This window comes from Pelodiscus sinensis, chromosome 2 (assembly GCF_049634645.1).
Source record: "Pelodiscus sinensis isolate JC-2024 chromosome 2, ASM4963464v1, whole genome shotgun sequence".
In the NCBI taxonomy this organism is placed as follows: Eukaryota; Metazoa; Chordata; order Testudines; family Trionychidae; genus Pelodiscus; species Pelodiscus sinensis.
This window is the reverse complement of record NC_134712.1, coordinates 52,714,983-52,726,678: the sequence shown is the minus strand read 5'-3', so window position 1 is coordinate 52,726,678 and position 11,696 is coordinate 52,714,983.

Below are 11,696 nucleotides of genomic sequence, written 5' to 3'. Positions count from 1 at the left end.
CCCAGGAGTCAGCCCTGACCACTGGGCCCTGCTCCCAGCCCTGACAGGGGCTGAGCTCTCAGCCGTGTCAGCCCGGCTGCCACCAGCCCCGGTCAGGGCTGCACTCTCATTTGCATTGGCTCCACTGCCACCAGTCTAAGCTGAGGCAGCGCTTTCAGTCATCCTGGCCCTGCTGCATCTCTAGTCCCACTGCAGCCAGACCCATCTCAGGTTGTGCTTCTGACCCTGGCTGCCCCATCACCCAGCTGGGCTCTCTGGTCCAGTATACATGTGGTCCAGATGTTGCCAGACCAGAGCGTACTGGATTTTAGAGTTTTAACTCATATTAATGTACACATTTTAGAATGATAGATACATGACAAATTGTGGATATTTAATGATATTATGCTGTGCAGTTTTTGACCAAACATAGGGACAAAGAATTTTTTTTCCCAGATAGGAATGAAGTGAGCTATCTCCAATGACATTAAGGCAAGATGTGATCAAAACCAACAGAAATCATAGTTACATAAAAATCATCAGGGAGATGGGAAGTCACTATAAAGTGTAGAACAGCATAAAGCAGTGAAGGTCTTTCTGAGTTTGGAAACTCAATTTGGCATCTGTTGAAGGTCATGTAGACATCTGCCTTGCAAGAACTGACCTGTAGCTAATCTTAATCCACAAGTAATTAAGACCTTCATACATTGTTTTCAGGTCCAACTATTGGTTCAGTGAAACTTACTATTGTCATAATATATTCCATATAAAAGATTTGGCATGTCTTTAAGATGTTAATAGCATTTCTATTTCCATTAACTAGATGCCCCACACTTTCAGGTGGGTTTTATGAGACCAAATGTGCACTATTTCTACTCTGGTACACAGCTGCCTAGTACATGCCATCTTTCCCCACTCATGCTAGCCATGAAAAAGCAAGACTTAAAGATTCACTTTTACAGAACACAGTAAAGCTGAAATGGCATCTCCCAGTGGTGGCTAGCACATTTATATCTTCTACTCTTTGAAGTCTGCATTTCTCCCAGAAGAAGGCAGCTGTAAGTTATGCACAAAAGCCCAACTGTCAGGGGCTAGCATGGAGATGAACTGAATCATCACATCCCCATTTCTATTCACCATTGGTACACCAGTGTTTCTCAAACTTTTTTTTTTATTAAGTACCCTTTAAAAAAAAAAGTAAGTACCTCCAGTACCTACAGTTTTCAGACACAACAAATTTTTTTCTACTATTGCAACACTTGTGTTTAAACAACTTAATCATAGCTGGGTGGGCAATGAAATTTTTGGGTGTAAAAAGTACAAAAATAATAAAGCGCTGTAAAACTTAAAACAAAAATTCAGTTTTTTCCAAGTTTCAGTTGTGTTGATGTACCCCCCAGACTTTTCTTAAGTACCCCTAAGGGTACTCATGCCACTGGTTGAGAAATACTGACCTACACAGCAGGGATAAAGTTGGAATAAGCTAGGCAATTTCAGCTAAGTCAATTGCATAACTTAATCGAAATAGCTTATTTCGGCTTTTGGCTGATTACACAGCAGGAAGTCGAAGAACAACACTCTTCCTTTGACTTCCCTTACTCCTCTTAAAATGAGGATTACCATGAACCAGAGTGGCTACGTCTAGATTGTCATGACTTTCTGCAAATGCTTTTAACGGAAAAGCGTCTGTGCCAATCTAGACACGGTTTTGTGCAAGAAAGTCCTGATCTCCATTTTTGCGATCGGGGCTTTTTTGCGCAAAATAATACCGTGTTGTCTACACTGGCCCGCTTGCGCAAAAGCATTTGCGCAAGAGGGCTTTTGCCCGAACGGGAACAACATAGCATTTCTGCAAGAACACTGACAATCTTACATGAGATGGTCCGTGTTCTTGCAGAAATTCAAGCAGCCAGTGTAGACAGCTGGCAAGTTTTCCTCAAAAGCAGCTGCTTTTGCGGAAAAACTTGCCAGTCTAGACAGTAAGAAGTCCTTCAGCTCAACATTATTTTGTAATAAAGGCTTTTAGTGTAGATGCACATTTTGTTGTTAGGAATAACATCAGATATTCTGAAATAATGCTGCTGTGTAGACCTACTCCATGACTCCACTCTCCTCCATTCAGTGCTTCCCATTTATATTCCTCACTGCCATTATCTTATTTCATTGGCTCATGTCCAAATGGTTATGTTTTTTTTTTCCTTTAGGGAAAGGTGATGCTTTAGCTCTTTCTGAGACAGGAATGTAGAATGAGGAGGTCAAATGCAGTGAGATTTCTTATGGCAAACTAAAGAGTTTTCTGGTGTTTTGTTGGGGGTGATGATATTAGACGGTGGTTTTCTTTTTATATTTTAGTGGTCTGATTAGGAATGAGGCATTCAGTAGGGTAGGAAGTATTTGTGGCTTAATCCTATTTCGAGTTGGAAAGCACTTGGTGGAGCATGCATTTCTCTGGCATTTTCTAACATTGTTTTTCTGCCAAAATCTTCTCCCTCTTCAGAGGAATGTGTATAAAAATGCTTATCTTACAGTTTGTAAATAGCACACTTTCTCTTTTCAAAAAAGGGTTTGGGAATGCATTACATACTACTCCACATTTTAAACAAGGGCTCCTTATCAAGCAGGAGCCCCCAAAGAACCATCTGGAGAATCAAACTCCAATTTTCGTTTTACAACAACCTTAGTTATGCTAACGGCAGTTTAAACCTCACAAAGAGTTCTTTTGTTCTTTTCTCATACATCTGTCAAGGGTCTGGATAATGACTTTGGGTCAAATCCTAAAAGTTATCCTGAGAGAGAACTGTGAATTATTGGTACATCTCAAGATTTGACCCTGTCCATATACAGAACAGTTTTTTGCATTTTTTATTTATATATGGAAGTAAATAGGGGCAATTTGAGATTTCTTTCTTTCAACAATGTGTTTTCAAAGCTTAAAAAAACTGGGAAAAAATTCAAACAGCATTCTGGTACGATGAAGCATGTAAAATCTGCCCTTTGACCTTTCTATCCAGTAGGCATTTTACTTTGCTAAAAGGAGAGCGGATCTGGCTGGCACTAATTACATTTTAAATATTTAGTTTCAGAAACTCTTTACTCATAGCTCATCAAGTTTCAAACTCAGCTTACTATAAATCAACCAGAAACTAGTTGTTATTGGTAATAAACTTATTATTATTTATATAAATACAGTGAGAATAGACTATTGCACCATTTCAAATGGCTGTTTTGGCTTTACCTGGCAAATTCTCTTCTAAATTGAGATATGTTGGTTTCTGTTTATTGTCTGTTCCAGTACAGCATCTCCTAACTTCTGAAGCCATTTAGCAATCAGTTAGCCTCCATTATGAGTAATAACATCATGTCCCTTCAGCAGTTACACAAAATCTTATGCAAGTCATTACACTAAGTGCCTTCCAGCGCAGAAAATAATAATCACCAGAAATAATTTTTCAACTTTGATCTATAAAACTGATATTCTGAGAGACTTTATGCAGAGATTACTTTGTTCAGCTGCACTGGAGTGAAATGTGAAATTGTTTAACAGCACACAGGAGCAACATTACACAAACGTTTAAGACAGAAATGAATCATAGAATCATAGAGCTGGAAGAGACCTCAGAGGGTCATCAAGTTCAGCCATCTGCCCAAGGCAGGACCAATCCCAACTCAATCATCCCACCCAGGGCTTTGTCAAGCCGAGACTTAAAACCCCCCAGGGATGGAGAGTCCACCACCTCCCTAGGTAACCCATTCCAGTGCTTTACCACCCTCCCAGTGAAATAGTTTTTTCCTAATATCCAACCTAGACCTCTCCCACTGTAACTTGAGACCATTGCTCCTTGTTCTGCCATCCGTCACTACTGTGAACAGCCTTTCTCTATCCTCTTTGGAACCTCCCTTCAGGAAGTTGAAGGCTGCTATCAAATCCCCCCTCACTCTTCTCTTCTGCAGACTAAATAAACCCAAATCCCTCAGTCTTTCCTCATAGGTCATGTGCTCCAGCCCCCTAATCATTTTGGTTGCCCTCCGCTGGACCCTCTCCAATGCATCCACATCCTTTCTATAGTGAGGGGGAGGGGGCAGAACTGGACACAATATTCCAGATGAGGCCTCACCAGAGCCAACTATAGGGGAATAATGACATCTCTGGATCTGCTGACAATGCTCCTCCTAATGCACCCCAATATGCCATTAGCCATCTTGGCTACAAGGGCACTCAGTTGACTCATATCCAGCTTCTCATCCACTGTAACCCCCAGGTCCTTTTCTGCTAAACTGCTACCTAGCCAGTTGGTCCCCAGCCTGTAACAATGCTTGAGATTCTTCCGTCCCAAATGCAAGACTCTACACTTGGCCTTGTTGAACCTCATCAGATTTCTTTTGGCCCAATCCTCTAATCTGTCCAGGTCACTCTGGACCCTATCCCTGCCCTCCAGAGTATCTACCTCTCCCCCTAACTTGGTGTCATTTGCAAACTTGCTGAGGGTGCAATCCATCCGCTTATCTAGGTCATTAATAAAGATGTTGAACAAAACCATCCAAGAACAGATCCTTGGGGCACTCCGCTAGAAACTGACTGCCAACCTGACATCGAGCTGTTGATCACTACCCATTGGGCCCAACAATCTAGGCAGCTTTCTAACCATCTTACAGTCCATTTACCCAATCCATATTCCCTTAACTTGCTGGCAAGAATATTGTGGGAGACTGTATCAAGAGCTTTGCTACAGTCAAGGTATATCACATCCACCGACTTTCCCATATCCACAGAGCCAGTTACCTCATCATAGAAGCTAATCAGATTGGTCAGGCATGACTTTGTAAATCCATGTTAACTATTCCTGATCACTTTCACCTCTTCCAAGTGCTTCAAAATGGATTCCTTGAGGATCCCCTCTATGATTTTTCTATAGACTGAGGTAAGGCTGACTGGTCTGTAGTTCCCTGGATTGTCCTTCTTCCCATTTTTAAAGATGGGCACTACATTTGCTTTTTTCCAATCATATGGGATCTCTCCCAATCTCCATGAGTTTTCAAAGATAATGGCCAAAGGCTCCGCAATGACACTTGCCAACTCCCTCAGTAGCCTCCGATGCATTAAATCTGGGCCCATGGATTTGTGTATGTTTAGCTTTTCTAAATAGTTCCTAACTTGTTCTTTCTCCACCAAGGGCTGTCCACTTCCTTCCCATACTCCATCAGATTTAAGTAGGCAAAATGTATTATCCTCCCTGGGATTTGGCAGGCATACTGTTTAATACCTCTGGCATGATCACACCGGGTCGAATCCTTAGCCCATAGAAATCAGTGTCATGTCTTTGAAGACGTTGGAGGGATGCCGATTTACACCAGCTGTGGACCAGATCTATACACACCAGAAGAAAGATTACTGAGAAACAAGACTCATGCAGTTTCTTAGCATCCCTGGGTTTCAAGTTTGATTAATTGGGGCTGCAGAGTTGTAGAATGATGCTGGAGTTGAGCAGCAACCACCATTTCAGAAAGAAGAGGTTAGGGACTGGGTGACTGGTGAAGAATTCGGTTTTGCATGTTGTCTTGAGCAAGTGCTTCTTCACCAAGAACTGTGTGATAATAGCAGATTGCCCATGTGCCTAGGCATTTCCTATTGACCAACTATAGGCTAGGTCTTCAACTTATAAATGGCTGCATACAGTTCTATTAGAGCATTCATTTTAGCTTGATAAGAAATTGGTGGATGGCATTCACTCAGGGAAGACAATGGCTTGTTTATTCTGTTTGATGTTATACCTTGGCTCTAGAGCTATCTCCATTAGAGGTTGTGGTTTGATCACACTGTCAAAGCTGTGATGACACTTCTTTCACAACCAGACACAATAAGCTGTTTCATCTGGGATCTGAGGAGGCTAACTCAGTTTTGCTTCTCAGGACTTCCCAAATGCTGTGGCAGAGAGGAAGAGGGATCTCTTAATATATGTTATGGCATAGATACATCAGTACACTTGTATGTCTCAGTTAGCTTCATTCAGCTCTAGGCTTTTATTGGTGAACTGCACCCCCAACCTTCCTCTTGTTCTATCTATTTCATATGTTTAGTAAAATAAATTGACCTGGGAGGACAAAATGGAGGAAAGGGACAATTGAGTGAGAGCGAGATTTAGTACCTCAGCAGATGTGTATATTACCATCCAGAGGAAGGACTGTTGTTTTTACTCCCTCAGCGAGCTTTGCAATATAATAGGATCCATGTGGCAGGTCAGGGTTCTCACAGCTGGACAGAAACTCAGCAAGAATACAAGGTTCCAGAGACAAAATCCTCTCTCAAGTGGCTCAGGTTTCCTTGTCTTTCTGAAGCGGTCAAAATCAAATACTAGGAAAGTTTCTGGCTATATTCAGGTGCCTGATTTTAAATACAAAAACAATAGACTATTAAAAGTGCAGTTCTTGTGTTTTCAGAGCTCTCTGCCCCAGCTTCTGGCATATCCCCAGATTCCCTAAAAAAGACTCTAAGCTTAGCAAGGCTCAGCTATAGCTGATTACCTCAGCTGCAGATAGGAAATATAGGTCTTCCATAAGTTATCATTAGCTCAGTGAAGTAGTCCTATGTGGACAACAAAGAATATAAACCTCAGCAGGCATTCCAAACTAATTCCACAATTTCCACACCAATCTCTCTCATCTGCCTGCTTATTAAAAATGCTCTCACTCAGCATCCTTTTATGGTCTAGTGCAATGAAAGGGAGAAATGACACATGAGTTCCACTCCAGAAGTTCTGGTATCCTCTGTGGGGAATATCTGTTGTCACTGTTTCCAGGATCACTGTGGGAAGCCCTAAAATCGATATCTACCTAATAACTAATGTATGCATTAGTTCTACTGAAGAGAGTTGGCTAGCAGGGCAAATTCCACTTTCTCTGGAAACCAGTTTAAACAAACGACTGTTCTAAAACTATTCTGACATCTATATGATTATTTTACACTGTTAACTTCATGCAAGGATGTGGAACAGTCCTGTCATCATAGCTAGGGCACATGGGGGTAAATGTGCTCTCCAGTTCCCAGGAGATGCTGTTGAAAGTTGTAAATATTAAACATCTGTTTCAAAGAGGTTGTGGAGCTGAGCAAAAATAATCTCTCCTTCAGCTTGTCATCCTGCCCTCAGTGCAGTCAATGGGAAGTTTGCCAGTGACTTATGCGACATGCTGTACCTCAAAGCAGAATCCCGAAGCCCCCATATTCACTACTGCCATAAAATCATGATATCTTTTGTATAACACATGCCATGTGAGGGATCATCTTTTGTTTAAGTCTTGATCTGTTGGACAACATATCCTGTTGTATTGTTAAATGCCAGTTTGTATGTGAAGTTATGTACTTTTTCTATATGTGTGTTCTTGAAATATTTTGTGAGGTTGGGAACATCACAACCAACCACTCAGACAAGCCAAAGGCCCATTAAGGGAATACACAGACAAAGGAGACTGCTTCACCAATGGGGGTCAAGGACCCACATCAAAAACAAAAGATCCTTTCAGCAAGTTGGAAGAAATTGAGGAAGTGACTCACTCACTCCCCCACAGCTCAGCACCTTTGTCTGGAGGACAAAGACTTTGAACCAGGCTGGAGGAAAGTCCCAGTTTGCATATTGAATCACCTGACAGAATGCGACACTGCTTTATTCGCATACAGTTTAGCTAATAGAATTTAGACTGTGAATTTATTTTATCCCTTAGGTAACCAACTTTGAGCTCTATGCTTATTATTTATATTCACCATTTTAGGTCTTTCTGTACTTAATACACCTATTTTATATTTTACCTAAAACTGTGTTTTGATTAAAGTGCTTGAGAAATCTCAGCTCCCTTTACAAAGGCTAGTGGATGTCCTTTCCACATCAAGGGAGTGGCAGACTGGATATTAAATTTACACTGGCTAGGCTTCCAACCAGAGCAAGAGAATACAATTCTGAGGTGCAAGGCTGGGGTGCTGAGGAGAACTGTCTCTATTGTTGGTTTGTGAGGTTGGGAGAATCAGTCATGTACCTCAGTTGGGTGTTTGCATGTCTATGGAGATTTGTGTAAGTGCAGCATCTGTCAGAGATTTGTACCTTGTGAACAGTATCACAGGATGATAGGTAGCCCAGGTTGGTGGGGCAAAGAGCTCAGCATTCCCCCAGTCAGCCTGGGGGAAACCCATCATAGGCTCAGGAAAACTAAAACTAATCTCTCCTATGGCTTGTCATCCTGCCCTTAATGAAGTCAATGGGAAGTATGCCAGCAACATCAATTGGAACCTTACAATACATGCTACTGAATGAACCAATCTATAAATAGTCTTACAGCATAATATGCAATCAGCTACAGTAAAGTCTTGGTTATCCGACCTTCACTTATCCGACCTTCCGTTTCATCTGATGGTGCTGCCTGTCACGTGACAACAAGGGGCTCCAGGGACACTTAATACCTCAATGGCCTTGCTTTCCCTTTTCCAGCGCTGGGCAGGAGCTCTGGTTGGCAAGTCTACAGGGGCTCCCCTCAGCCCGGCACTCAGCGCGGGCTCGGCAACCTTACCTCCCCATCCCATGCCTGGGGCAGCTCACGCCTGAGCTGCAGGCTCGCCTGGTGCTCAGGTATGCTGGGCCCGTGCCCTGTTCGGGGCCCGATCCTGGCCATCCTGCTGCATTAGTGGCTCTGCTGTTAGGAGCGGGCCCGGACCCGCTTCCTCCTCCCAAAACTTTGCGGGCTGGGGGGGGAAGGAAGGGAGTTGCCCTCCATGGAGTGAGCCCGGCTCTCGGCCGGAGCAAGCGGGGAGTCCGGGCCGAGGCAGGAAGGGAAGGGGGGGATGGCGAGGGGAGGGGCCGCCACCGGGCTGAGGAGAGGCAGGAGCGCCAGGGCCTTGGGCACGTCCAGGCGTCCCAGGGGAGGAGGGAGGAAGAGAAAGGGGGAGGACGCAGGCCCTCACGAGGACCCAGCATCCAGAATCTGCCGGGGAGGAGGCAGCGCGTGTGCCAACCGCCCCCAAGACAAAGAGCAGAGCCCACCTGGGAGCCCCCCCAAGTCACCACCGCTGCTGCTACCATTGCTGCTCTGGTCCTTGGCCAGAGCATGTCGAGCCCCTGCCCTGCCACGAGCCAGCGCCATCCCTATTATTCGACATTTCCGGTTATCCGACCATCCTCCGGTCCCATTTAGGTCAGATAACCGAGACTTTACTGTACCACTTTTATTAAAGTGTCATTAAATTCAGGTGATCCTACAAAGAGAAAATCATTATTAAAAATACAACATATCTGATTTTAAGTCCTCTGTCAGCTGTTACTGCTTCTAACTTATCTGTTAATGAGCATGTCCTTTCTGGAAACTGTCCACTTTGTTTTCTAACTTGTGATATAGTACCAGGTCTACAGCATTGCGATCAGGAAGCAGGCATGCCCATGTATTTACATACCTATGAAAGCAGATAGTAACAGACTGAGGATGCTCTAACTTGGAGTGCATTTTAATAAGGATTTATTCTATCTCTGGCTCTTGACTTCAGCTATGGAAAGTATGTGTGTAATTCAATGCTTGTTCTTGATTTATCTGCCTTTATTTAGAAAAGGAGATGATCAAAAGTTCCGAAAACAATCGGATACAATCTGCAGCCAACTAAGCAAAATCCACAATATAGCAGATATGAGATTAAAACACATTCCTTCATATTTGCAGGCCAGACTCTTTATGTCACATTTGTATAAGATAGTCACATCATTTGTCTCAATAAGGAAATACTATTTATATAGCAAGACAAAGTAACATTTTGCAGTAATAAATTGAGAACCTTTTATCTATACGAGCTCAAAGCTCTTCACAAACATAAATTTGATCTCTCAAAGTTTGGGGAAACTGAGGCACAAAGAAATTTTGGTGATTTTTGGGGGCCAGAGGGCAAGATCACCCAGAAAATCAATTGCAGATCTAAGACTTGTCCTGGTACCCAGTTTGTGAATTAAACACTAGATAATACTGCCTTATAGACCAAATATTTAAAAGTAGTTTAACTCTGAGAAAAATCACTTGCAGTCTTTGTGTTCACACGACTGGTGGAATATAACTTTGGAAGGAGTTTTCATTGTCTCCTGCCTTAAAATGTAACTATTATTCCACTTGAGGAAAGGCAATTCAGTAACTCAAGAAGTATTATGTATAAGTAGCTGCAAACATTGTGTTGCATTTCCCCATAAAATATTGTACAAATGATTTTTCTTGTTATACATTAGGGCTACGTCTACACTGGCCCCTTTTCCGGAAGGGGCATGTAAATTTCACCAGTCGTCGTAGGGAAATCCGCGGGGGATTTCAATATCCCCCGCGGCATTTAAATAAAAATGTCCGCCACTTTTTTCCGGCTTTTAAAAAAGCCGGAAAAGAGCGTCTACACTGGCCCCGATCCTCCGGAAAAAGTGCCCTTCAAAGTAGGAATAAGACCCTCCGGAAAAGGGCACATTTTCCGGAGGATTGGGGCCAGTGTAGACGCTCTTTTCCGGCTTTTTTAAAAGCCGGAAAAAAGCGGCGGACATTTTTATTTAAATGCCGCGGGGGATATTTAAATCCCCCGCGGATTTCCCTACGACGACTGGTGAAATTTACATGCCCCTTCCGGAAAAGGGGCCAGTGTAGACGTAGCCTAGTTGTATGATGTATTATTTGATTTTTTTAATAAAGGTACTGAGTAGTATTTATTCAGTGCTATGTTTTGAAGCGTGTGAAAAGCTAAAAGTAAATTAGAAAAAGAGCCAGTTTAAGAAGACCTTGTCTCAATTGCATGAGCATAAGTGGAAATCTTCTCTGAGCTGCAAAGATTAGCTCTGAGCCATGTTCACTGAATTTTGCCAACCAAAGCTGTTCCATCATGCTATTGAGTGGCAAACCACTTAATCAAATGTGCTAGAAGCCTTACACCATAGGGATACATTACCACTGGGTTCCTAGCAAGCAATTCTGAGGGCAGGATACTGTTGCATTACAATTTCTAAGTATGGCTCTTTTGTAGATTTCTGTGTACTACTCTCTTCCTTTGGGGTTTACTGCCACTCCTATTGAATCAAATGCAAGTCAATGGGAGTTGTATAAGGGCCCTGCACCCTGAAACAGCAAACTTCACTTAAAAAGACACAGATTTAGCAAATCTCTGAAGTATTTGCTGAGTTTTAAGCATGAACATAAACCCAGCCCTATTCAGAAAATCACTTTAAGAGCCCTACATATGCGAAGAAGTGTTTTGCTGACCATAGTACAAAATGAACAGTTAAATATTTTTTTCTTTTTCAGCCTCTAGCTAAAAGCTTCCAGCGGTTGCCAGTTATCACAGGAGACCACAAGAGATGCCTGCAATAACTCCTCTCAGTTAGGGTACATATACACAGCAACATTATTTCAAAATAAATTAGTCCGAATCGACACAGCACGCAGTTTTTATGAAACCATGTCGAAATACTGTCAAGCTGGAGGACTTCTTACTCAGACAAGGAGTAAGGGAAGTCAGAGGAAGAGTCTTCTATGTTGAAATAAGTGCTGTGGAGATGCTCCCAATTTCAAAATAAGCTATTTCGAAATAAGGTAGACAATTGCCCAGCCCACTTGGCTCTGCTCTCCTGAGCCCGTGTCACTCAAGGCAGCAGAGCTTTCCAGTCACTGTAGTGAAGTGGAGGAGTGAGCAGGGCAGGGTAGTAACACAGCATCAGTGAGACTGAGACTGG